This window comes from Bemisia tabaci, chromosome 5 (assembly GCF_918797505.1).
Source record: "Bemisia tabaci chromosome 5, PGI_BMITA_v3".
NCBI lineage: Eukaryota > Metazoa > Arthropoda > Insecta > Hemiptera > Aleyrodidae > Bemisia > Bemisia tabaci.
This window is the reverse complement of record NC_092797.1, coordinates 38177680-38202438: the sequence shown is the minus strand read 5'-3', so window position 1 is coordinate 38202438 and position 24759 is coordinate 38177680.

The following is a 24759-nucleotide window of genomic DNA, read 5'->3' as shown; positions in this document are numbered from 1 at the left end:
TGTTGATTGGCGGATGGCGGGTGGTCAACGTTGATTGTTGGAGTTCGGACGTCGGATCGGGCATGGCGTCGGCACCGGTTCAAAGCTCACGTCGCCGGCAAGCGGCTCCTCTTTGAAAACTTGTCAATCGACCCGTTTAACAAAGCCTCCAGAATCTGCATCAAACTCCTGACTGGAAAAGACGGACGGCCGCGCTCGCAGAAACCGACATCTCGCTGTTGCCGTCGCGGATCAAAGGCTATTTGGATTACATTTTGCAGTAAGGAACCACTATTTCTGGCCCATTGTAGAAACAGCATACATGCGATTAGTTTCCCTATTCAGATATTTACTTTTATAGAAGAGCCAGAGATAGTGGTTCCTCATTGCCAAATGTAATCCATTTAGGTGACTTTCCGATCCACGATCTATGACATTAGTCGACGAAAGGGCTCACTGGAAAAAAAAAAAAAAAAAACTCATTGGATCTAGAGTCCAGACTCTTGAAAACATTGACAAGAAAAAATATTCTTGATCCAATCAGGTTTTTGCTTACATCAAAAGGAAATCCGCTCAAATTAAGAGGCTTGGTTCTTGATTAAGCAAAAATCCGATTGAATCAAGAGTATTTTTTATTGTCGATGTTTTTAAGAGTCTGGACTGTAGATTCAATGTGTTTTTTTTTTCCAATGCTAAATAACAAATTAAAAATAATGAATTTTCCTCGTCGTTCGAAAATCTTAATTAAGGATTACATCGCATTTAACCTTTTAAATCTATGTAAAATGTCTTAATAAGAATTGTATGCTTCGGGCTGAGTGTTGAAATTGATAGACAAAAAGAAGACCAAAGGTGAAGGGATCCTATTGGTGGAGGCGGGTGCCGGCGGGTGGTTGCAATGGACATTGGAGGTAGGTAATAGACTACCTAGATCGTATCAGCAGAAAGGAACCAGCGCGATTACCGTGTTGTAAAAATGATGCTCCTTCATAATTATCTAAAAAGTCTCGAAGAATAGGAGATGAATTTGGCTCTCCACCAAAAAATTGTTAATTTTAAATAAAAATAACTGTAAAGTATTTTAAAAAAGAAATGGAGAAGTTGCACAATTTTGAAAGCATTGTAGTTGCGGAACTTCCTTTCTGCTAAATGCGATCCGACTAACGGCAACTCACGAAGGACCCTATGATTAGTCCATTATTCACCCTCTTAGTCAATAAGAACCACCGATTTCAACCAATACGATCGCTCCATACTTCCTATGTACTCTTTGTCTATCGCTTTGCCTATCTGATGCAACAATAAGCCCGCTGGATAGAAGACTTTATGGTAATGTCAAAAAAACATATTAGAATATACTGATTGCTCACGGATAAGTCTAATGGTGACTTAAAAGACGATCTGTAGCTATGAAAATTCTCAAGACATCAGACATCGATGTACCTAGTTTTCCTAAAACCCGTCTTCTTATCCCCATAAGCGAGGGTTTGGTATCTCAGGTGATCTCCGAGTTTATGTAGCAAGTTGACCATAGCAATTTTACCATAGCTGATCTTGGCAATTTTATCAATCGATAAGGGCCACTCGATAACTATTTAAAAACCCTGAGGCAGTTGACAGAGCGAGCCGTCTCCCATGCAATTGATGACTTGTGGCTGTCGATCGGTGATCTGTTACCGGTAGCTCCTGGCCTGAAGAAGAACGCCGTAAGAACGTTCGAATGTTGCCAAATTCTTCCTCAATAAAACATATAATAATGAGAAAAGTAATGCTTCTTTTTTCTTGCAATTTTCAGATATTGTAGATTAAATTGCGAATACAATTTGCTGGAAAATTAGGAGGACAATGGTCAAAAGTTTTCAAAAAAGTTCCCAATTTAGCTATAGAAATTCTGCGACATCCAAAGTCTCATACAGCGTTCTTCCTGGCACACTGCCGTGCTAAGGAAGAACGCCGTATGAGCATTTGAGAGTTGCCAAATTTCCCTCGATAAAATGTGTCTTTGTGAGGAAAGTTATACATATTTTTCCTTGAAATTTTCAGGAAGCCTGGGTGAAATTACAAACAAAATTATCTGAAAAATTGGAAGAAAACTACTCATAAGTTTACCAGGGGATTCTTGTTTTATCAAAGGAAATTTGGCAACGCCTGAAGGTTCGTACGGCGTTTTTCCTTAGCGCGGCAGCACACTGCACAGCAGAGCGCAGGTCACTGGTTAGTAGTTGAAAGTTGAGCGGTGTACCTGCGAAGCTCCCAGCGCGTTCTCGCGAGTAATAAAGCTGCCATTTTCGATCCTCTGGCGACGATTTACGAGAAAGACGACCGACTCGACTCGTCTTTAATTTATATCTTTATTGTTTTGACACTCGACAATGGTCCTGCATGCCGCGCCGGATGGATGAAGGTTCGAGAGAGAGAGAGAGAGAGAGACTTCGGAACAAGGACACTTACGTTTAATAATTCATGTATTCCTAGAAAAGATGACAGATATGCCGACGCTGGAAAAGTTTACTACATCTAGGCAACATCAGACATAGTTGTCCCTGGGTAGTTTACTTCCATGCTGGGAAGATATGAGTGCTTTAGTCGATCTGTTCTATACGTGCGAAGATGCGAAACATCAATCGCTTGCTCAGAATTTTGAGAATTATAAATGGTAATACTTTTAATCACTGGAAAAAAAGTCGCTTTGATCTAGAGTCCAGACTCTTAATAACATTGACAAAAATAAATTCTCTCGATTCAATCGTATTATTCCTTGAATAGAAGAGTCGAACCTCTTGATTTAGGCGGATTTTTTTTATTCAAGCAAAAAGTCCTATTGAATCAAGGGTATTTTTTCTTGTCAATGTTTTTAAGAGTCTAGACTCTAGATTCAAGCGTTTTTTTCCGGTGATTGCTTGGAGGCTTTAATGAGCTTGATTGGTAATTTTTAATTCTTGTCTTGAAGAGTAGGGACTGCACATGACCCAGAGGAATTACCACGCATTTTCTTTACTTTCTTTTCTTCATTAAAAAATTATGAAAGAACAAACATAAACATGGTTAATCAATTTAACTTCCGCCGCTGCCCGACCGCACTGTGTTGGCGCAATGCGTGAGGTATTATGCAGTCTTGTAGGCGCTATGCGTTTCACGCGACCGCGCTGACCACACTGTTTGGCGCAATGCGTGAAGTATTCATGCAGTCTTGTAGGCGCTATGCGTTTCATGCCGACCGCCGCATTGCTCCGTTCCGGTCAAATTGCGTGTTTGGTTTCTCTTTTAACTTGACTTATTAAAGGTGTTGTCTCTTGTATCACCGAAAGACGACAAAATTAGAAATTACTATACTTTCACTCTCAAGAAATGAGAGATATTGTCGCCTTTTCTCGTTTGTAATTTATTTTCTGAGTCCGATTTTTTCTCTCTTTTTTTGATACCTACATTCAAAAAGATTGCACAATCTGCCGCCCCCTACATTTTGCCGCCATGGGCCGCGGCCCATAATCCGGTCCTGGTCTGGTGTAAACATGAACTTCATGAAACTTTGAGGTAATACCGTTTTGAAATGGTGGTGGTTTTAAGATAGGTGTTCAACCACTCAATTTCCCCTATCTTTGTTAACGAAGAATCGCACAGGATGGAGAGTTACGATGCAAAATTTTATTATTTTCTTCCTATCATTCATTTTGAATCCGGCAAATTGCAATCCTGAAGTTTAGTGAACATTTCAGGAAGGTTACAGAGGTACAAAATATTGGGTCATTGCCTTCAGTTTAAGTTCAATACTTCAGAACAACTTACAACTTTAGAGCATGTTGAAGGAGTTGTCTTACAACGATCGACCTTAATGCTTATGGAGTCCGGTAAATATCGAGAAACTTCTAATTAAAATCTGGTAGTGATTGACGTATTGATGTAAAAATAATTTCCGTTTAGCGTGAGTGATTTTACTAGCGGCTTTGCTTCTATTGAGTAATTTTAAAGTCTGCCGATATCTTCAGATTTCTCTTCTCTCTCCGCTCTCGCCCTCCCCTTGGGCCGATTATTGAAATTGATAGACAAGGTGATAGACAAAGAAGACGTAGGTAGTTTGGAGCTATCATGTTGGCTGAAATGGGTGATTCCCATAGACTAGGGGAGAAAATGATGGACTACCTATCGGGTCTCTGGTGAGTTTGCCGTTACTTAGTCTATTACCGACCTCCTTTGTCCATTGCAACCACCCGCTTTCACCAATGGAATCCCTCCATCTCTCTTTTGTCTTCTTTCTCTATAGCTTTGTCTATCGATTTCAATGATTGGCTCGCTGTTCAGTATTTGCCTTTTCGATTATTTTTACTCAATAATTTTTTTATTTCAATATATTCAGCGCCGTGCGGCGAACGCGCATGATGGCTTCTTTTCCTTTCCTCAAGTTCAAGCGAGGATTGAACCTAGGAGCTGTGGCATAAAGCATAATGATCTATCGCCAAGGCCGGCAACGCAAACAAGTCCAAAGGGGACTACACGCCTTGGAGGCATTATCAATAAATCATGACAATGATGATCAATTGTGTGGATAGTATTCGCTGTCAAACTGAGATGCAGAAGTCTCAGATTCAGGAGGAGGAGCGCACAGATTGAAAGCTATTTCTGCTCAAAATGGACGTGATCCGACCCGGCGCACAGATGTGAAAGTCGCTCGTCAAATCTGAACAAAACGTGCACTCAAAGTGCAAATTGAGACTTTCATTCAACCGATTGAATCCGAAAAAGTATCACACATCAAGGGCTAAGGAACCATAACGCCTAACCTACAATTTTAGCAAAAGTGAGATAGCGGCTTTGCCGCATTCTATACGTATGTAATACGCAAGCTGAAGTTTTTAGTTTTTCCCCAGTTCTATCAAGGAGCGTTGAAATGACGCTGTATTGTATGCAAAAATTGTAAATCTAACCTCAAAATTACGAAAACGGCGAAGTTTTCTCCTCGTCTTGCAAAGTTGTCAGTTTGCAGATTAGCGGTACTGTTTCTTAGCCATCGATGTGTAAGCTTTGACCCCACAAGGTTTCATTTTTTGGTCATAGTTTGCTCTAGAAATCTGCTAGGAAAAGTTTCCTCGATGTTTGCGGAGATATTAACCGCAGAAGAAGCCAACTATTTTCAAAGCTTGGGTTAGTAATGATATGTGATAAAGTTATGAATCTTTCAATTTAAAAAATTTGAATTCGCTTTTTTTGTCATGGTTCCTTCAAATTTCGAATGAAAATGAAATTTCTCAAATGACTTAGGTCACCAATTGTCGCAAATGGATCTTCCTTTGATATTTCCTATCAAGTTGAAGGAAAATTGAGAAAAACAAATTTCAAACTATTCCAGATAAAATTGACTCAAACTGCATGTTGGTTGCTTTAAAATTTCGATAATTTTCCAGGGGAAGCCCTCCGGACCCCCTTCCGCCCTTCACGTTCGAAATGACTGGATTCACCTATATTTTTCAATCCACTTCCGCCCTTGTAACGATTTTGCAGTTTAGGTCGCTATTCCTTAACTCGTAGCAAAATGGCGTAACGCTTTTCTCGACCCCCTCACCTAGACTGATATGCTGCGGAAAAACGCCGTATGAGCATTCCAGAGTTGCCAAATTTCCTTCGATAAAATGTTCATTTCCGAGGAAACTTATGAATATTTTCCCTTGAAATTTTCAGGACTTTTTGGTGGCATTGCGAGCAAAATTGTCTGAAAAATTCGGAAGAAAAATATTCATAATTTGACCAAGAAATTCGTGTTTTATCAAGGGAAATTTGGCAAAGCCTGAGGTTCATACGGCGTTCTTCCTCAGCACTGCAGTACAGCGGAGCGTATTTTATGAGCGGCCCCTATGAGTTATAGTCGTTGCGGTGGAATCCCTCGAATCACCGAGGCTAAGTGCTTTGACCAGTGAGCGACGAGCAAAAGGTGAAGTGTTGATCGGCAAACAACCCAAAAGGAGGGTTGAAAAGGTGCGGGGGGCGGGGGCACCGAGGGGCGGACGGGAAGGGGTGGAAGGTTAAGGGGTGAGAGGGAGTCGAACGGGGGAAATGATAAATGTGTTAAAACGGGGCTCGTGATGTAAGAGCACATCAATCACGACCCTCGCAGCATCTGGGCCCTTGATTTAGTGCGGCCACCCCCCGGCTTGACCCCGGTGACAAAACGTCTCTTTTTGACCAGTCACTACAACCGATACCCATGTTTCGAGTGGTTTGTACACTTCCTCTCCCGATTTAATTTCCTATCCGAAACTACTCTTTGTAGCCCGCTAAAACTACTTTTCTTTCACTTTCGACTGCCGCTGACCTTTCGATCCTCGATCGTCCCTTTACATTTATCTAACGTCCCTCAAGACGCGAAACCGCCGAGTGCCCGCGTTCCGAGTCCCGTCCCTCCGATCCCTGTCCGCCTTTTTCGCTAACTACCGGCGTGCTTTTGCCAGTCGGGCCCGCATAAATCATGCCCGGATTTGTCGGGATTTTCGCCGCGAATACTGCCGTGCTAAGGAGAAACGCCGTATGAACATTCGAGAGTTGCCAAATTCCTTTCATAAATGTTCATTCTGAGGAAAGCTACACTGGAAAAAACACATTGGATCTAGAGTCCAGACTCTTAAAACATTCGACAAGAAAAAGTACTCTTGATTTCAATCAGAATCTAGCTTGAATCAAGAACCAAGCCTCTTAATTTAAGCGGATTTCGTCTTGATTCAAGCATAAATCCGATTGAATCAAGAGTCTTTTTTCTTGTCGATGTTTTCAAGAGTCTAGACTCTAGATCCAATGTATTTTTTTTCCAGTGTCTGATACTGAAGTTGTTTTTATCTTGAAATCTCAGGAACTTGAGGCGAAATTGCGAACAAAATTATCTGAAAAATTAGAGTGAAAAGATTTACAAATTTTCCTGAATATTCGTGATTTACCAAAGGAAATTTGGCAACGCTCAAGAGTTCATACGGCGTTTTCCCTTATAGCAAGGCAGTATAGTTCGCGCGGATTCCGAGGTGAGCTTCTTTTTGTTATCATTATACGCGCTTCCGTAGTCATGGCAATACTAACTGGTTGATCAAGTATTTTCCTGTTATATGCTCACGTTCGTTTGCATAACTATCAGGCTTTAACTATTTGGCACAGTTTAATTTAATGTGTTTGAGATTTTATTCAGAGGCTTTGCCTCTTGTTACTCGTGCAACACATCGCAGGGCCGGATTGACGGGGTGGCCACATAGGCCGCGGTCCATGGCGGAGAATCTAGGGGGCGGCAAATTTTGCAATTTTTTTAAATGTAGGTATAAAAAAAATCGGATTTAGAAGAAAAAAAATTACAAACGAGAGAAGGCTACAAAATCTCTCATTTCCTGAAAGGATAGTAATTTCTAATTTTGTCGTTTTTCCGTGATACAAGAGACAGCACCTTTAATTAGTCGAGTTAAGAGAGAAACCAAACACACAATTTGGCCTGGTTCGGCGCGACTTAGAGGGAAATGATGACGAGGACTTGAGATGAAAAGGAGAAGCCCTCGGCGCGGCAATCGGCATGTAACACATATTAGCGCCTACAAGACTGCACGAATATTTCACGCATTGCATCAAACACAGTGCGGTTATTGTGGTCAGCGTGAAACGGATAGCGCCTACAAGAATGCATGAATACTTCACGCATTGCGCCAAACACAGTGCAGTCAGCGTGGAACGCATAGCGCCTACAAGACTGCGTGAATACTTCACGCATTGCGCCAAACACGGTGCGGTCGGCGCGGCGGCGGAAGTTAAAATCATTAAACTAAATTTTGTGTTTTTTTTTTTTTTTTCATAATTTCTTCGATCATTTCTCATGAATGAAAGGCCTTGTCCATTAGAAATAGGTTTACGAAACTTGACTTTCGCGCAAAGTTCAGTATTTTGCTAGTAGTGTTTCGCTCCTAAGTTGATTGTAAACTAGAAAGTGTAGTTTCCAATCGCAAAGTGCAGTCCAATTTGAGGTCGACCATTTCTCGCCTAATGAATAGTCGCCAACTCGATGTGCCAAAAGCAATAAATTCAATTTGCCGAATGATGCCTACGATTCATGCCAGTATGAAAACTTTGTTAGGCTATAATGTTTTGCAAATTACGTCAGGATTATCAAACTAATTCCTCAGGTCTTCGGCCTCCAGTCATTATGCGGCAAATCTAAAGTTTTCTTGCACACAGAAAAAAAGGAGGTGGTCGCATCTTGAGGATTGTTTACCTCGTGACATAGATCAGCACAATACAGCGTCGATAATCCAGCAAATTCCGAAATTCCACGTATGAAAAACTGACCATAACGCCAGAATTTTGTTTTTGCTTAAATCAACTCAAAATATAATTTCAAACACTTTATAAAGAGAGACTTTTCTCCATAAAAGACACAATTTCCAAGAAAATTGATCACAAAAACCGTCCGTACCGACCGACTTCCGTCATCGACAGAATCCAAGACTCCCGAAATGAGACCACCTCTTTTTTTTTCTCCGTGGTTGACTTATGCAAGTAACTTTTTTACAATAAAATGCGGAGTTTCTTGAATATATCGTCTTTCACTCCCTGGCAGATTTTTTGCAATTTACCCGGCTGTGAGACTGACCGATCCAAAGCCGATTCCGTACTTCCGCAAGCATCCAATTAATTCAGATTTTTCGGTAGTGAGATATTGACATTAATCGCTCCCGAAGCCCATGCGGCTGCTACCGGGCGTGTCCTAACCCGGGCGGCGATCGAAAGCGCCGCCCGGAGGGAACGAAGCCGCTGTCAAAACCGGTTGACAGGGCCCAACTCGGGGGGAACTCAACGACCCGGGGAGGAGGTTGACGGGTGTGGAAATATCTCAGTTTCAAGGAGCGAGTACGTGCTCCTGCTCCGCCGTGCTAAGGAAGAACGCCGTATGAACATTCGAGAGTTGCCAAATTTCCTTTGATATAATGTTCATTTTGGAGAAAAATTGTGACTATTTTTCCTTGAAATTTTCAGGAGCTTTAGATCAAAAAACGAACAAAATTCTGTGAAAAATTGGAAGAAAAATATTCATAAGTTTTCCAGCGGGTCGATTATTGAAATCGATAGACAAACTTGTAGACAAAGATGACAAAAGGGATATGAAGGGAACCTATTGGTGGAAGCTGGTGGTTGCAATGGACAAAGGCAGTAGGTAGTAGACTAACCAACGGCAACCCACGAGAAATTCGACAGTTAGTCCATCAATTTCTCCCTCAGTCTATGAGAACATACATTTCAACCAATAGGATCGCTCCATTCTTCCTATGTCCTCTTTGTCTATAACTTTGTCCATCGATTTCAATAATCAGCCCGCAGGGAATTTGCGGTTTATCAAAGACAATTTGGCAACGTCTGATGGCTCATACGCCGTTCTTCCTTAGCACGGCAGTGCTCCGCGCTTACCCGTAATTAAAGACCCCCTCCGCCTTCGGTGTCAAAAATAAAGGGGCTGACCTTTGAGAGTGACTGCTCAGAATCGATACAAAGGGATTGATCAGAAATTAAAGGACTCGATTCCGGTTGATAGGAGGACAGGCGGAGCTAATCAAAGTTTAACCCGACGGCTGAGCGACTCCAGGGCCGGGGGCCTGTGATGACAGATACTAATTTCCAATTCTGGCCGGGCCATCAATCATTTTTCCCCCGGCGGCAACAACGCCGGCCCGCAGAGAGGCATCCGCGGCGCAAAGGGGTAATCTGCTTCATCATTGACGCCTACCTTCAACGCAGACACTCTCGCCTGTTGCCATGTGGATCTTTGTCGATTCTTACCCCTCTGAATGGGCCAGTTTAGACAACGTCTAAATTTTGATGTCCTCCGAATAGGGTGGCATGAAAGGTGCGATGTTGAGTTACATTTGCTGCCCAACAAAAATGGCCGACTCTCAGCAGGACTAAGCGAATCTTATTTAGAGGTTCGGTACTACTTTTGCGCCCGAGCCTCCAAGCTGCCATTCTATTTGAATTCGCACGGAGAAAAAAACTTCGTGCGTGGGACCCGAAGTTTAGGTCATATGGATCTCTGAAGTTTTCGGATTGAGCATTCGAACACTTAAGGTCCAGCTGCTGAGGTTTGGATCACACATCTGAAACTTCAGTTCTTACGTCTGAAGTACTTCGGTTTTCACATCCCAAGAACTTCGGTTCTCACATCCGAAAAACTTCGGTTCTCACATCCGAAAAACTTCGGTTTTCACATCCGAAGTACTTCAGATGTAAGAACTGAAGTTTCAAATGAGCGATCCGAACCTTGACGACTAGACCTTAAGTGTTCAGATGCTCAATCTGAAAACTTCAGAGATCCATATGACCTAAACTTCGGGTCCCACGCACGAGGTTTTTTTCTCCGTGCGGAACTTCCGATTCGGTGACTAGCAAATCGCAACGTTGGTGAGTGATTTTGGTACCACCTTGCGAGGTGGTTCTGAAAAAGGTTCGACTTATCAAAAACCAACGGATCTGATTGGCAGAATCTGGTAACAACGGTGTCCACTGGTGTTCGTGCCGGACAGAACTCCCCAAAGAGGTTTGGAACTGTAAATAAAATTCGCTTATTGACGTCAGCTCAACAGACGGAAGAAAACCGCCGTGCCGTTGGCAAAGTCCCGTCGGATTTAGATGATTTGGAGGTTGAATTTTTTTAACAGTCAAGTTTTTTTAACATTTAAATTTCATCGACACCAACATGCTTACGAGATAAATCCATCTTTTTTCGTTCCACTCTTCCTTTCATTAATTCCTCTTTACAGAACTACAGTTCAGATAAATTTCGAATAAGATCTCCCCCCCCCCCCCAAAGAAATGCATGAAGCTCACATGGAATGATCATGTGCTTTTGCTGAATACGAGTTTTCACAATGACTTACATTGCCAGTTATTTTGTTGCTAGACTGACAACTATGTATGTTGAAATCGTACAGAGGAGTTAATATATTAGACTCAATGAACTGGCTAGATAAGCCGGAAGCTCTTTCATCGCACCATCAGCCGTCTTACAATTAATAGTGTGAGTTAAGTTGATGTACCTGTCCTACTTCTGCAAGACTTCTTTTGAAAAGTAGAATAATTTTGAAAGCAGTTACAAGATACCACTTCCCGAGCTTCTAAGTGCCCGTGTTGCTTATCCTGGAAAATGAAGGCAACTGCAACAAAATAGCAGCGGCGCCATTCTTGTGACTAACGTTCTAACGTTTTTATTCTTTGATGCAATCAAACTATACTCTTTCATGAACAAAAATAAAAGTTTTCTATCGGACAAAAGTTTAACCAGAGCTTTCTCTGCGCTTTTCCACATTAATAGTTGTGATAAATAAAGCCATTTTAATCAGCTTTTCTAAGAAAAAACAATATTCTACGCTAATTACATTGCTATATTTTACGTAACATTCGTACTTTCATGTAATCATTAAAGGACTCATTGCACTTACTGTTTCGACCGGTTGGTTTAATTTTAAATTTGAATGAATGTATGTCGGCCATGTTCATAAGAGAGGTCAACGCAACACATTTTAATTAGCTGTTACCAAGTCTACGTGACCTTACCTGACAAAATTTTTAGAATAGAGCTTTAAACTGTTTGAAAGAATTACTCTTCGTTTGGTAAATACAGGGTACAACTGAGTATTTGCTAAAACCAAATGATCCCTGAATATATATGCGAGGAGGGTAAATACTCAAAACTTCAACAAATAAATTTGAAATTTTACCATGTTTCTAAATGTACTTGCGGCAAAACTTGAAGCAAAACATTCATTGAGACTATGTAATTTTAAAGCTTACGTATGCTTGTATGTATCACTCAATATGCTTTATTTTGAGAATGTTAACATTTGTTATTCTAAATGATACCTACCCTGCAAATTTCAGATAGAATCCCGAGAAAAAATTTAAAATAAAACCTTTGCTCCTCGATAAAGACGCTCACATATTCTTCCTTCCATTCTATTGCTATCGAATGATCACCGATCGATAGATCATGGCACAGCCTGAGAACAGAGATATCAATGGTTATGTCAAAATTCAGAAAGGAAATAAATGGAACAAGAAACAGGTAGGAGCAGAGCTAACATTATCGTGTAAAGGCAGATGATATTAGATAAATCCACAGACTTGATTTATCTGTTAGCATAAAATGAGGTTCCTCTTTCCCTCCGACGGTGTTTGCTCTCCCCTCGGTGGAGGAAAGTGGAAGGGGATGGGGGGAAGGGGTAAAAGATCAATCACTGGGAGGATGGAAAACCAAGTGATCCAGTCATTCTTTTTCCTCCAGGGAAATGAACTTTACCGATAATCAGCAATCCCTTCCGATGCCACGGTGCCTCCGTGCTTTCAGGAGAATAATCAATCAAATTATCGAGTACCGAGAGAGCCTTCAAACACTACGGCGCTGTAGAAAAACGCCGTATGGGCATTCAGCTGTTGCCAAATTTTCGCTGATAAAATACAAATTTTTGGGTAATATGTCAACATTTTTTCTCATGACGATTCTCAGCAAATTATATTGCATTATGCCTTGAGCTTTTGAACATTTCGCAGAATAATATCAACAAATTTTATCAAAACTTAATATTTTTTTCATTTAAAATTTGGCAACTTTTGAATGCTCATACGACGTTCTTTACGATGACGGCAAAATAGGTCTACCAAATCAATCCAATAACGATCTTCGTGAACGAGATAGCAGGCTAGCAAAATAAATCCCCTCACACCTCCTTATGGAGTAGCTATCCGCAATTTGGAAGGAAGTATCAACAGCACTTCGAAGATGATTTATCAAACTTTTGCGTCAGTATATAGATTGAAATTCAACAGTCTGAAAATAAGGAGGATAAAATATATAATCAACAAATTATAATTATAAATGATCGTAGAGGGTAATAACCGTGGATGTGCAAGTATGAGAAGTAATTGTTGAGACATATTGTAATTTATTAGAATTATCATCCCTCTTTTTTAGAAAAGAATAAAAGCGTGCATCAATGGCATGAAAGGTAATTTTATAGAGCTGGTTGAAGTATGGTTGAAATTTTGAAGCTCGCAGTTAGGAGCGTATAGTAACGGGTATGCTTTAGTATTAACCGAGTTTTTACTTTTTCTTCCTCACGTGAGAAAATAAAAATAAAAATCTCCGTTAGGACACCTTAATGTGTAGTGCTTGGTTTAAAACTAGAATTAGAGGTTGGTGACACTGTTCTCCTAGCTATTTAAATCCATCGTATTCAATTCCGGAAGACTTCAATAAAAATCGATTGTTTCGCTCCCTCAGCAATAAACTAGACAAAATGTGTCGCCGATTTGCGAAAATTGCCACTGATCGAGTAACATACCTTTTCAATTAAAATCCAATCTGCTCATCATCTATTTTCAATCTTATACAACTTTTTGATCTTTTAACCCTCTACACGTTTTGACAATAATGCATTTCCAAAACAAACAAAAAGTTCCGACAGTGTCCTCACATCCCCGAACAAACTTTTCAAGTGTAATCAGTTTGACTGAGATAGGTTTTTTGCAAACCTTATATTTAGACGTATAAACATTTTTGTCTTAGGTTAGCGTGCAATATAGTTCCTTTTACCATAAAGACGTCCAAATTTCCCGTGATTACCAGCTTTGCAGAGGCTCATTATGATCATCGACTAAAATTAAGAGTTTAATCCCTGTGTATCGAGTCGGATACAGTGGATGAGAGGGCAAGTAGACGATCGAACGATAAGACAACCATGCTAAGTAAAATAACGTATGAGCTTTCGACCATTGCCGAATTTACTCTGATAAAATCCAAATTTCCGGGAAAACGATATTTTTTTGGTCTCGAATTTTTAGAGAGTCTTATTCGCACTTTGTTTCTGGTATACTTTATAATTTCAACGAGGAAGATTCATAACTTTTTCCAAAGCAAAATATGTATTGGCGGCAATTTTGCAACGTGTGATGGCTTATACGACGTTTTTTCTTTTACTTGGCAGAACACGTGACATGTCCGTGCGGTTGGAGTCACGGTTCGAGTGGAAAGGCCAGATCTAGACGCCGCTATTCACCAGAACCCACTCGCGATCGATAGTAAGAAGAATATGGCATTACACTTAATTAGCCGCTTAATGTACACGAGCTGTGGGAACAGAAGCGCCAAGCAGTCAGACGCCCCAATAAACACACTTTGTTGCCGAAACAAGCCGCAAACTCGGAATATGCTGTGATCACATACGCAAAGTTGCAAAATTGAGTTTACACATGGAGTCTTCTTTAGGTGAGTTCGATTTCAGTTAAAGGAGGAGTCAAAACATCCTTAACCCTACGGGCTGATCGTTAAAATTGATATACAAAGCTATAGACAAAGAAGACACAAGGAATATGGAGCGATTCTATTGGTTGAAATGATTGGTTCCTATAAACTAAGGGAGAAAATGGTGGATAACTATAGGGTCGCTCTCGTGGGTTGCCGTTAGTTAGTCTATACCTACCTTCTTTGTCCATTACAACCACCAATATGATCCCTCCATATTCCCTTTGTCTTCTTTGTCTATAGCTTCGTCCGTAAATTTCAACAATCAGACCGCTGATGTCACAAACCGTTAGAAAGATCGATGGTAAAACTACCAAACCACGTATCTCGGTTGCAACGTTGCAGACCTCCTGTTATATATGTACCTTATTTTTTAAATGGAGAACTATTTAACGTCCAGTCTTAAAAACTTTTGTGTTTTTCTTCTCTATGCGAGGCAAATTCTGAGAAAACTTTAAAGGGGTTGATTTTTTCTTCTTTAAAAAAGTATAACAGGGCCGGAGATTATTAAAAATCCCATTTGAGATACGTGGTTTGGGAGTTTTGCCATCGTTCTACGGTTTTATACGTTTTTTCGTGTTCTTCGTCAAGTTCATCAACTCATTCCCAAATTCCTTTCCTCCGTTCCCACTCACATTCGTTTGTTAACTGAAGTACTCTTAGTCTTCTGGTCCATTCTGGTTTATAATCTTTGTAGTAGGTGAAGGTATTATCTTTGAGGTGGTTTACGACACTACGGAAACCTAAAATACGGAAGTCAATCAAAAAGGGATTTCGCTTGTCTCAACTCTTCTTGGCAGTACAAAGGTAGAAAATGGTCGCCATAATAGAGATGGCATATTGCTTCCGAATTGATCTGTGAGTCTAAAACTTTCAGACGCACAGCTCTTAGGGTTTAATGTGAAAAAGCAAAGTGGCGATTGAGTTATAAGCATTTTTAATTTTCAACTGTTAAAATGAGTTTTTAACAAATTTTGATGGATATTTTTGCTAGGTTTTAATATTTTTCTGAAGATATAATTATTTCGAAAACAAAAATACCTCCAGGTAAGGTCTGTTTAAGTTGAACTTCACAATAAGGCTAAAACTGAAGAAGAGAAATTGAAACAAACTATGAAACGAGGATAAAAATAATGTCTCTACATGGCTACCACAGTTCTTTGTCAATCGGCGGTTCTCGATGGGTGCACATATCACGCAGCCTAGAATTGAGCAGGCGAGAGAAAATAACTATGATGACGATTGGAGCAGGGTCAAAAATATCAAAAATGTAAAACGTTTTAAGCTGTCAAGAGCTCTTAGGCTCATTTTAACAACACAAAGTACTAACAAAAAATTGAATAGCGATCTGACCTCAGTCGTTTGGATGGTTGCGTGATGACAAGAAAGGTCAGATCGCCACTCAATTTTTTTGGTTTTACTTTTTTGTGTTTTGAGGTTGGGAATGAGTCAGTGCGATCAAAGACCTATCGGTTCGATCGCTAATTTTAGCTGGATTCCATACGCTAACTGACGAATGCCCCCCCTCCCCCCCTAACAGATTTCTGACGAAAATTTTCGATTTTTTTTTTCTTAATAAAAGGATTTGGATGCAATATACCTAGTTTCTCTATATAGGCAATCGGTTTTTCATATGTACCTCAAAGACAACTCCCATGCATTTTTGAAGAGGTAAGAAAAGCGAGAGTGCCTTCCATTCCGAACATGCAACACGCACATCCGTAGAACACGAATAGTTGCATCAAGACGCTATTTTCAATTCAGTTTAATCTTTGTAAAGCGAAAACCCCTCCAATTTTTCAATGTGCTACGCGCACATCCAAAATACTGAAAATAAAAGCAAAATTTTAAGGGGGAGAAACTCGTAAAAATGAAACACTTTTAGGAAAAATAAAAAAATAAAAGTTAGTAGTAAAATTTAGTTACATAACCTATGGTAATTGTTTTAATCATTTAAAGTCTCGTTCAAACTGTCCAGAACAATTCGTCAAAAGTCGATCAGTAGAAGATATGTGTCTATTAGTGTACGGATTGCATTTTAATTTAACGAATGGCCCGTTGGTGTGATTCTCAGACTTTTGACCGAACACTTCGCGGACTGGGAATGGGGATGACCTATCCACGGATTAGACGAAAAAGTTGCCCAGTCTCAGACGCGGCAATTTTTCCAACTGTATGCAACAGTTGGTATGTTGATACTTGTTCCTAAGTTTCTCGTTATTATGAATAATTTACGTCACGATCCTCAATATCCTTTTTCCACAGAATTTTGCAATCCTGAGAGTTTACTCAAACCACGCGCAGTGCAGTAGCCGGTTACGGATCAGCGCCACGTGAAGAGAGTTGCAACGTTGTGAAAAAATTCGCGATTAACAACGGAAATTAAAAGGCGACTCTTGCCATTATTCACCAACGGCTTAGTGGCGCGGCATGCGGGCTAATAAGTGCACGAATATTGCTACTTATCTGATTTTTACCGATGCCCTGCTGAATTATTAGCCTGCATGCACCGCGTGTGCAGTGTGCAATGTGCAATATGCAATGGATGCCGTATTTGCTTCTTCTTCCACTCCGCACGTTCATATATTTACTTAAGTCAATGGTTCTCAGTGGAAAGCGAGAGTTAGCTCAAGCAATATTGCCGATAAACGGCTCCATATGAACTTTTTCGCTTGCATCCTCCAACAACGAACCGTAATCTTTACAAAAATATGTAAAATAGACATGCAATGATACTTGTCAGTGCCCATATCCAAAACGTCGTATCCAATGGTGACCCCCAAAAAACCAAGTTTTCAATCCTGAAGTCATCCATAGACCCTCTGAATTCTTCCTTTAAATTGAGATTCTGATATTTTTGAGGTCACGGGTGAATTTTACACTAAAAATCAAAAGAGTAGCGGTAGCCATTTTACATGCGAGTTTCAATCCAGAATAAGTGTAACCAAAATTAAGGAAATCTGTAATTTTCTCAAAAACTTGAGGGGACAGTTTCAACAGAGGACTGCCGCGCCGTGCTGATCGCACTTTGTTTGGCGCAATGCGTGAAGTATTCCTACACTCTTGTAGGCGCTATGCCTTTCACGCCGACCGCTGCTGAACGCACTGCGTTTGACGCAATGCGTGAAGTATTCATGCTGTCTCGTAGGCGCTATGCGTTACACGGCGACCGCTGCTGACCGCACTATGTTTGACGCTATGCGTGAAGTATTCATGCAGTCTTGTAGGCGCTAATATGTGTTACATGTTGACCGCCGCGCCGAGGGCCTCTTCTTTTCATCTCAAGTCCTCGTCATCATTGCTCTCTGCGCCGCGCCGCTCCAGGCCAGATTGCGTGTTTGGTTTCTCTCTCAACTAGACTAATGAAAGGGCAGCTAACCTTCTGACACAAAAATGTCACTGACAAAATTCAGATTCCAATGTCAGACCAGAACGGCCAAGAATGTGCATAAATGAGCGTTCTGGCCAAATTGCGTGTTTGGTTTCTTTCATAACTCGACTGATTAAAGGTGCTGTCTTTTGTATCACCGCAAAACGACAAAATTGGAAATTACGATACTCACAGGAAATTCAAGATTTTGTCGCCTTTTCCCGTTTGCAATTTTGTTTTTAAACCTACATTTAAAAGAAAATTGGAAAATTTGCCGCCCCCTAAATTTGCCGCCATGGGCCGCGGCCCGTGTGGCCACCCCCTTAATCCGGCCCTGCCCGAAAGTAAAAGCGTCCACCTGCCGCCAAGAGGCCAGTGGAGAGTCTCTTGTCTCTGCCCTTAACACTAGTGCTCGATTCCTGTAGAGTCCCTTTATACCCAGAGTTAAGACAACTCGATTATCAGCTGACTGGCAGCCGGCTTTGGCTGGCCATGGAGGCCGAAACGAGTGCACTCAAACGAACGATATTGAGGGATAAGGATCAGGAATCTGCGATGTCTGTCACACAAAAACAACAACATCAACAAATTGATCAATTAAAGAAAAGAAATGAGATTGGTTTGTGAATAATTTCTTAATCTATTTTCATTTTGGACCGATGGAATTAACAATTCACTCTTGATAAACCACAATTTAGTTATAATTTCATTATTCCTGTTCACATTCGAGGTACCGCCATCTTGGTGCACTCGTTTCGGCCTCCATGAGCGAGAACCAATCAGAATTGGATTTTTTTTTAGGCCACTTTCAGCCCAACCAAAAGGTAGCCAAAAGTGAGTTGTCTTAACTCTGGGTGTAAAGGGACTCTAGATTCCTGAGCTAGTGGTCTTTTTGAGAACCACTGCGGCAGACGCACGATTCACCGGCTCCAGTCGGAGCACCTTGCATCTTACTCAGCGTCTCAGCCCGGAGCCGCTGCTTGAGCCGTTGGCGGAGGCTCCAAACGCACACGCCGTTCTTAGGAGTTGAAACACGGCCCATAATCTATGATCGCTATCAAATGCACCTCATGTTTAGAGATGTGCTGCATTGTTTGAGATATTTATTTCGCTCGGGCCTCCAATAAGGAATCGGGAGAGGAGATTTTAATCCTTTCGACTTAAACTAAACCCCAGTTGTCGGACTGTTCGTTTCGCATGCGCTAAAACACCTGTCGGGTGTCCGCGAACGTCGTCGGCCCGCGGGGATTTTGGAAGTCGCAACACTGGGTCGGCCCTTCGGTCGGTCATAATTTTATTCTTGCCTATCGCGCGTCCCTCCTCGAGACCTTTTATGATCGTGCGCATTGTTCTAACTTCGACGGGACTTGTCTGCGCCGATAAAGTATGCGCGAAAAATGTCCAATACTTCTGTCGCGACTTACGCTGAAGGTTCTGGCGGGCCGCTGGTGGATGCAAAAAATACGAAATGATCAGAAATCGTCGCGAGTGATAATTTACGTTACATTGTGGTGCGGTAATTCTTGTCGGCTGCATTATTTGTCCCGATGAAAAGTAAAAATAGAAGGATAGATCAGATCATGCATATTAGCAGAAAAAAGCAAAATTTTTTATTGAAATTTAATAATCTTCTCATTATTTCGTTTTTCCCTTCTTCTTTCATTTCTTCTTCTTCTTCTTCTTCTTCTTCTTATTCTTCGTTTGTTTTCTCCTTTTTCTTCGTTTGTTCTCACTTCCTCATCCCTTTCTATCCTCCTCTCTTTCCTCTTCCTCTTTTTCTTCTCTTCCTTCTTCATCTTCATCTTTATCTCCTTCTTTCAATGACTATGTAGGGCATATGTCCCTGTTTATCTGATCATCACCATACCAGGCACGTGCAAAAGTGAAAATGTGCAAAATAACTACAAATTTGTGTGTGTCTTAACGGACGGTTGGCTAAAAGTAAATCAAAGTCGAAAGAAGCTTACATTTCGATTGAACATAAATATACATTGAACTCACATTAGTTATTTCGAGCAGCGATACGAAAAATATATTCAAATATACGTCATGCGTTCAAAAGTCTAAGGTTTCAAAAGGATGAAACTAAACAACTGTACCTTCAAAATAATCCCTTTCTAATAGACTGTTGAAAATATGTATTTTTGAAAATGTATACTCAGATCTTGTTCTTTCCTTCTTTAAAATCTCAATATTTAGATTCATAGATAGTTTTAAACTTCATTTTAAAATAATAAAATATAAACTTATGATGCAAAAAATGGAAATTTCCCACTGAATTTTTATACTTGATTGAGAACTCCATCATCTAATTAAGTACTGAAACGTGACCGACGAAATTTTTAGTTTTAGCTCTGAATAATTCGCAGTGTAAAATCGGACCGTTTTCAGTTGAAACGTAATTTATTACCTACGGTTTATTCACGTTTCAGGCAATTGTTTCATGGCATTTTTCTGAAACACGTAAGTGGTGCGCCCTTTTTCCTTCGTTGTTAACTACTTTTTTATGCTGATTTATCATTTCGAAGCATTCATTTTTGTGAGCCGGCGCTAGACTGCAACTCATTTCCTTTTCGGATCTTGCTTCCGAAATAAACGAGATATCATTATTTACCTCCATTGTTCGGGAATAATGAGTAACAATAGTGGATGAATAGGTAAGCTAATAAGTCCGGAGAAAAATAGTAGGAGAGTAGTTAGAGCGACTATGGAGGGGCGCAAAGAGACCGCCGGCGCGACCAAAAGTCGCAAATCATCATTCACTTTGAAAAGAATGGGAGGAAAGGCTCGGAGTGGAAACACTACCATGAAATATTGCTACCGGTTTTCTATGCTACATCAAACCCTCCTGTGTGACTAAAAAATATCTCCATAACCCGGGTTAAAAAGGGGCAGGGATCCTTACCAACACTCTTCAGAACCATTATAATAAATTGAAATTAAATCTATGCAACTCGATTCGATTTCGCATCTCGATGTACCCTCGTTTTCAGTCGCGAGGGTGAATGATCGATTATCGATATTTCCCCATTTGAAGCAACGGTAAAGAATCGACTATGAAGGTGTTCATTGTGAACACCATGTTTATCGATTCTTTTCCGTAGGTTTAAATGACAGATCAATCGATATATCGCATAGCACGCCCCGCCACTGGATACTTCAGAGTGTGACATAGATGTTCAATATCGTGAAGATAGATCGAAACTCACCGAGCACACATACATGGTGAGCAAGCTCTGTCCTCTTTGTATTGAAATGAATTACACGCCAAACCACCGCTCCATGCTCCAACAATTATGTTATGGTTAATAAATTTATACCCTCATGACAGATTTCATACAATAAAAAAAAGAAGAAAAAAACTTTTGTATCATTTGAGCGGTGTTATTTATACCCGCACGAGGTGTATATGATTGTGTTTAATAGCATTATTTATTAGATCGCTCGGGTTGGACTCCTTTCATCCCTTTTGTGGTACCTATATCAATACAGTCATATCAAAATCACCATAAATCCACCAAAGTTCAACTGTCTCGCGGGTTGAATTTGGTTGCTACTAAGTCAGGTGAACAATGACTCGTTAATGACCAGTCGTATTTCAAGTGTAATAGTAAGGTGAAACTAATAACATTGTTACAACGTGGGCCCGCCATTTTCAAGAGCAGCATCCAGCACATAAAAATTAATAGCTCACGAATGTGAGCAGCTCAGTGCGGCTGCTTAGCTGTTCAAAATATTGTACACCTATAGATGTTTAATTCGTGAAACTTGAAAAGAAACTCGTGCAAAGTTCAAATATCGATTTTGGTGCAGGTTTGAGAGAAAGAAGAGTTTCTGGTGCTTAAGTCTTTTTAAGAATAACCCATTTATTTGTCCTAATTTTGATTTTTTTCCAGATTTTTTAGAAAGAAATTGTTTTGCTTAAGGCTTTTGTGAGAATAACCGACTCATTGGCCCTTATTTTGATTTTGGTCCAGATTTGTGAATAAGAACATTTTTTAGTGCCTAAGTCTTTTTGAAAATGACGATTATTCATTGGTCCTGATTTTGATTTTGGTCCCGGTTTTTGAAAAATAAAATTGTTTGTGCTTAAGTCTTTTTGGAAATAACCGACTCATTGGTCCTGACTTTGATTTTGGTCCGGGTTTGCGAGAAAGTGGATCCGTGTGTGGCGCAAAGATGGTAGCGAAAACTTGAGCCAAGTGCGGAGGTATCCATCTGATAAGGTGAAGCAGATGGTATTTTAGAATGTCACTATTGCTCTCCTGCCGCCCATAACAAGGGGCGATTGTACCCCGTTCTCGTTCCTCTTTGTTATTTCCCCGAGATCCCACAGGGATAGTTAGACGAAAAACTCCGCCACAATGAAAATATATATTTCTAAAAAGCAATGAAAAAGATAACACACTTCATCGATAACTTTAAAACATTTCTCCCCCGATCTCGCCCCCCGAAGACTCACTCCTCCGCGGGAGTAAATTTACTACGAGAGAGCGTGCAAACGCTTTCCGCTCCCGCTTTTTACGCGCTCGGATAATTTACAGCACCTGTCTATCATAAACTTCACTTTGCCCGCCGCCGCGCTGCCCCGCGCCTGCGGCTTGCGTCACCGGGAAAAAATTGACACTTTTTATTGTGGAACATCTCGAACGGTGTCAAAAATATGGAGCTTATCAAGTCGCGAACACATGGAAATGTTGCCGAGCTTCTGAAATTCCACTTCTACGATGTAAAAACGTGACGAAATTTGTCGTAAGGTACGCTGCCGCGTTAAGGAAGAACGCCGTATGAGCCTTCAGGCGTTGCCAAATTTCCTTTGATAAAACAAGAATCCCCTGATAAACTTATGAATATTTTTCTTCCGAATTTTCAGATAATTTTGTTCGTAATTCCTCCTGAAGTTCCTGAACTTTTCAAGGAAAATTATTCATAATTTTCCTCAAATATAAACATTTTATCGAAGGAAATTTGGCAACTCTCGAATGTTCATACGGCGTTTTTCCTTAGCACGGCAGTATGGGTCTGCTGCACGCAAGAAATAAAATCCAAATGGATAGAGCTCCTGCAGGTTAAATTGCACAAAAATCACAGCAAAAGAGTCTGAAATCCATTCCTCTGCGCACAATTTGCCTAGCTCGTTTGGTTTTTCAATTCAAAAGAAGAATAAAGAGGAGAAGGAGGAGAAAGAAGTTAAAACGAGCTTTATTGGGAAGTAACTGTACTACCACTGCATCGCTGTTAAAATTGTGCACCTTATCAGAAAACCTACACATTAAACCATGCGCATGTGTTTGCCCAAAAAAATGTTACTATATTGAGAAAATTGCGCTGCAAACATTTGCCTATCTTCTCAGAGGATCCTTCCTCCGAACCTCGAACCATCTATCGCCCTTTTCAAAAGTGATGCTAAGCCAGTTGTTGAAAAATAACCCGTAAGACGGCTTAATGCTTGAACATTAAGTAAAGTGTCAGGGCCGGATTTAGGGAGGTCCATTTCACCAGCCCCCCCACTTCCACAAAATAATATGAAAAATATGCCATCGTTTTGTAAGTGTTTTGTAACGTTTTGTAAGTCTAAAAAAAAATTTTGTAAGTCACTCCAAATGCTTCAAAAGGATAACTTCATTTTGGGGGGGCTGGAGAAATGGTATCCCCCCCCACTTCGCGATCGATAAATTCTGACAACGCCAACGTTTTGTAAGTGTTTTGTAACGTTTTGTAAGTCCAAAAGAAAATTTTGTAACTCAATTTTTAGGGGGGATACGGCTACCCAAAATTTTGGGGCCAGCCCCCCCCCCACTTCGCGATCGATAAATTCTGACAACGCCAACGTTTTGTAAGTGTTTTGTAACGTTTTGTAAGTCCAAAAGAAAATTTTGTAACTCAATTTTTAGGGGGGATACGGCTACCCAAAATTTTGGGGCCAGCCCCCCCACTTCGCGATCGATAAATTCTGACAACGCCAACGTTTTGTAAGTGTTTTGTAACGTTTTGTAAGTCCAAAAGAAAATTTTGTAACTCAATTTTTAGGGGGGATACGGCTACCCAAAATTTTGGGGCCAGCCCCCCCACTTCGCGATCGATAAATTCTGACAACGCCAACGTTTTGTAAGTGTTTTGTAACGTTTTGTAAGTCCAAAAGAAAATTTTGTAACTCAATTTTTAGGGGGGATACGGCTACCCAAAATTTTGGGGCCAGCCCCCCCACTTCGCGATCGATAAATTCTGACAACGCCAACGTTTTGTAAGTGTTTTGTAACGTTTTGTAAGTCCAAAAGAAAATTTTGTAACTCAATTTTTAGGGGGGATACGGCTACCCAAAATTTTGGGGCCAGCCCCCCCACTTCGCGATCGATAAATTCTGACAACGCCAACGTTTTGTAAGTGTTTTGTAACGTTTTGTAAGTCCAAAAGAAAATTTTGTAACTCAATTTTTAGGGGGGATACGGCTACCCAAAATTTTGGGGCCAGCCCCCCCACTTCGCGATCGATAAATTCTGACAACGCCAACGTTTTGTAAGTGTTTTGTAACGTTTTGTAAGTCCAAAAGAAAATTTTGTAACTCAATTTTTAGGGGGGATACGGCTACCCAAAATTTTGGGGCCAGCCCCCCCCACTTCGCGATCGATAAATTCTGACAACGCCAACGTTTTGTAAGTGTTTTGTAACGTTTTGTAAGTCTAAAAGAAAATTTTGTAGTCACTCCAATTTTTCAAGTGGGATACGCTTCCAATTTTGGGGGCTGGAGCAGGTACCCCCCCACTTCGCGATCGATAAATTCTGACAACGCCAACGTTTTGTAAGTGTTTTGTAACGTTTTGTAAGTCCAAAAGAAAATTTTGTAACTCAATTTTTAGGGGGGATACGGCTACCCAAAATTTTGGGGCCAGCCCCCCCACTTCGCGATCGATAAATTCTGACAACGCCAACGTTTTGTAAGTGTTTTGTAACGTTTTGTAAGTCCAAAAGAAAATTTTGTAACTCAATTTTTAGGGGGGATACGGCTACCCAAAATTTTGGGGCCAGCCCCCCCCACTTCGCGATCGATAAATTCTGACAACGCCAACGTTTTGTAAGTGTTTTGTAACGTTTTGTAAGTCCAAAAGAAAAT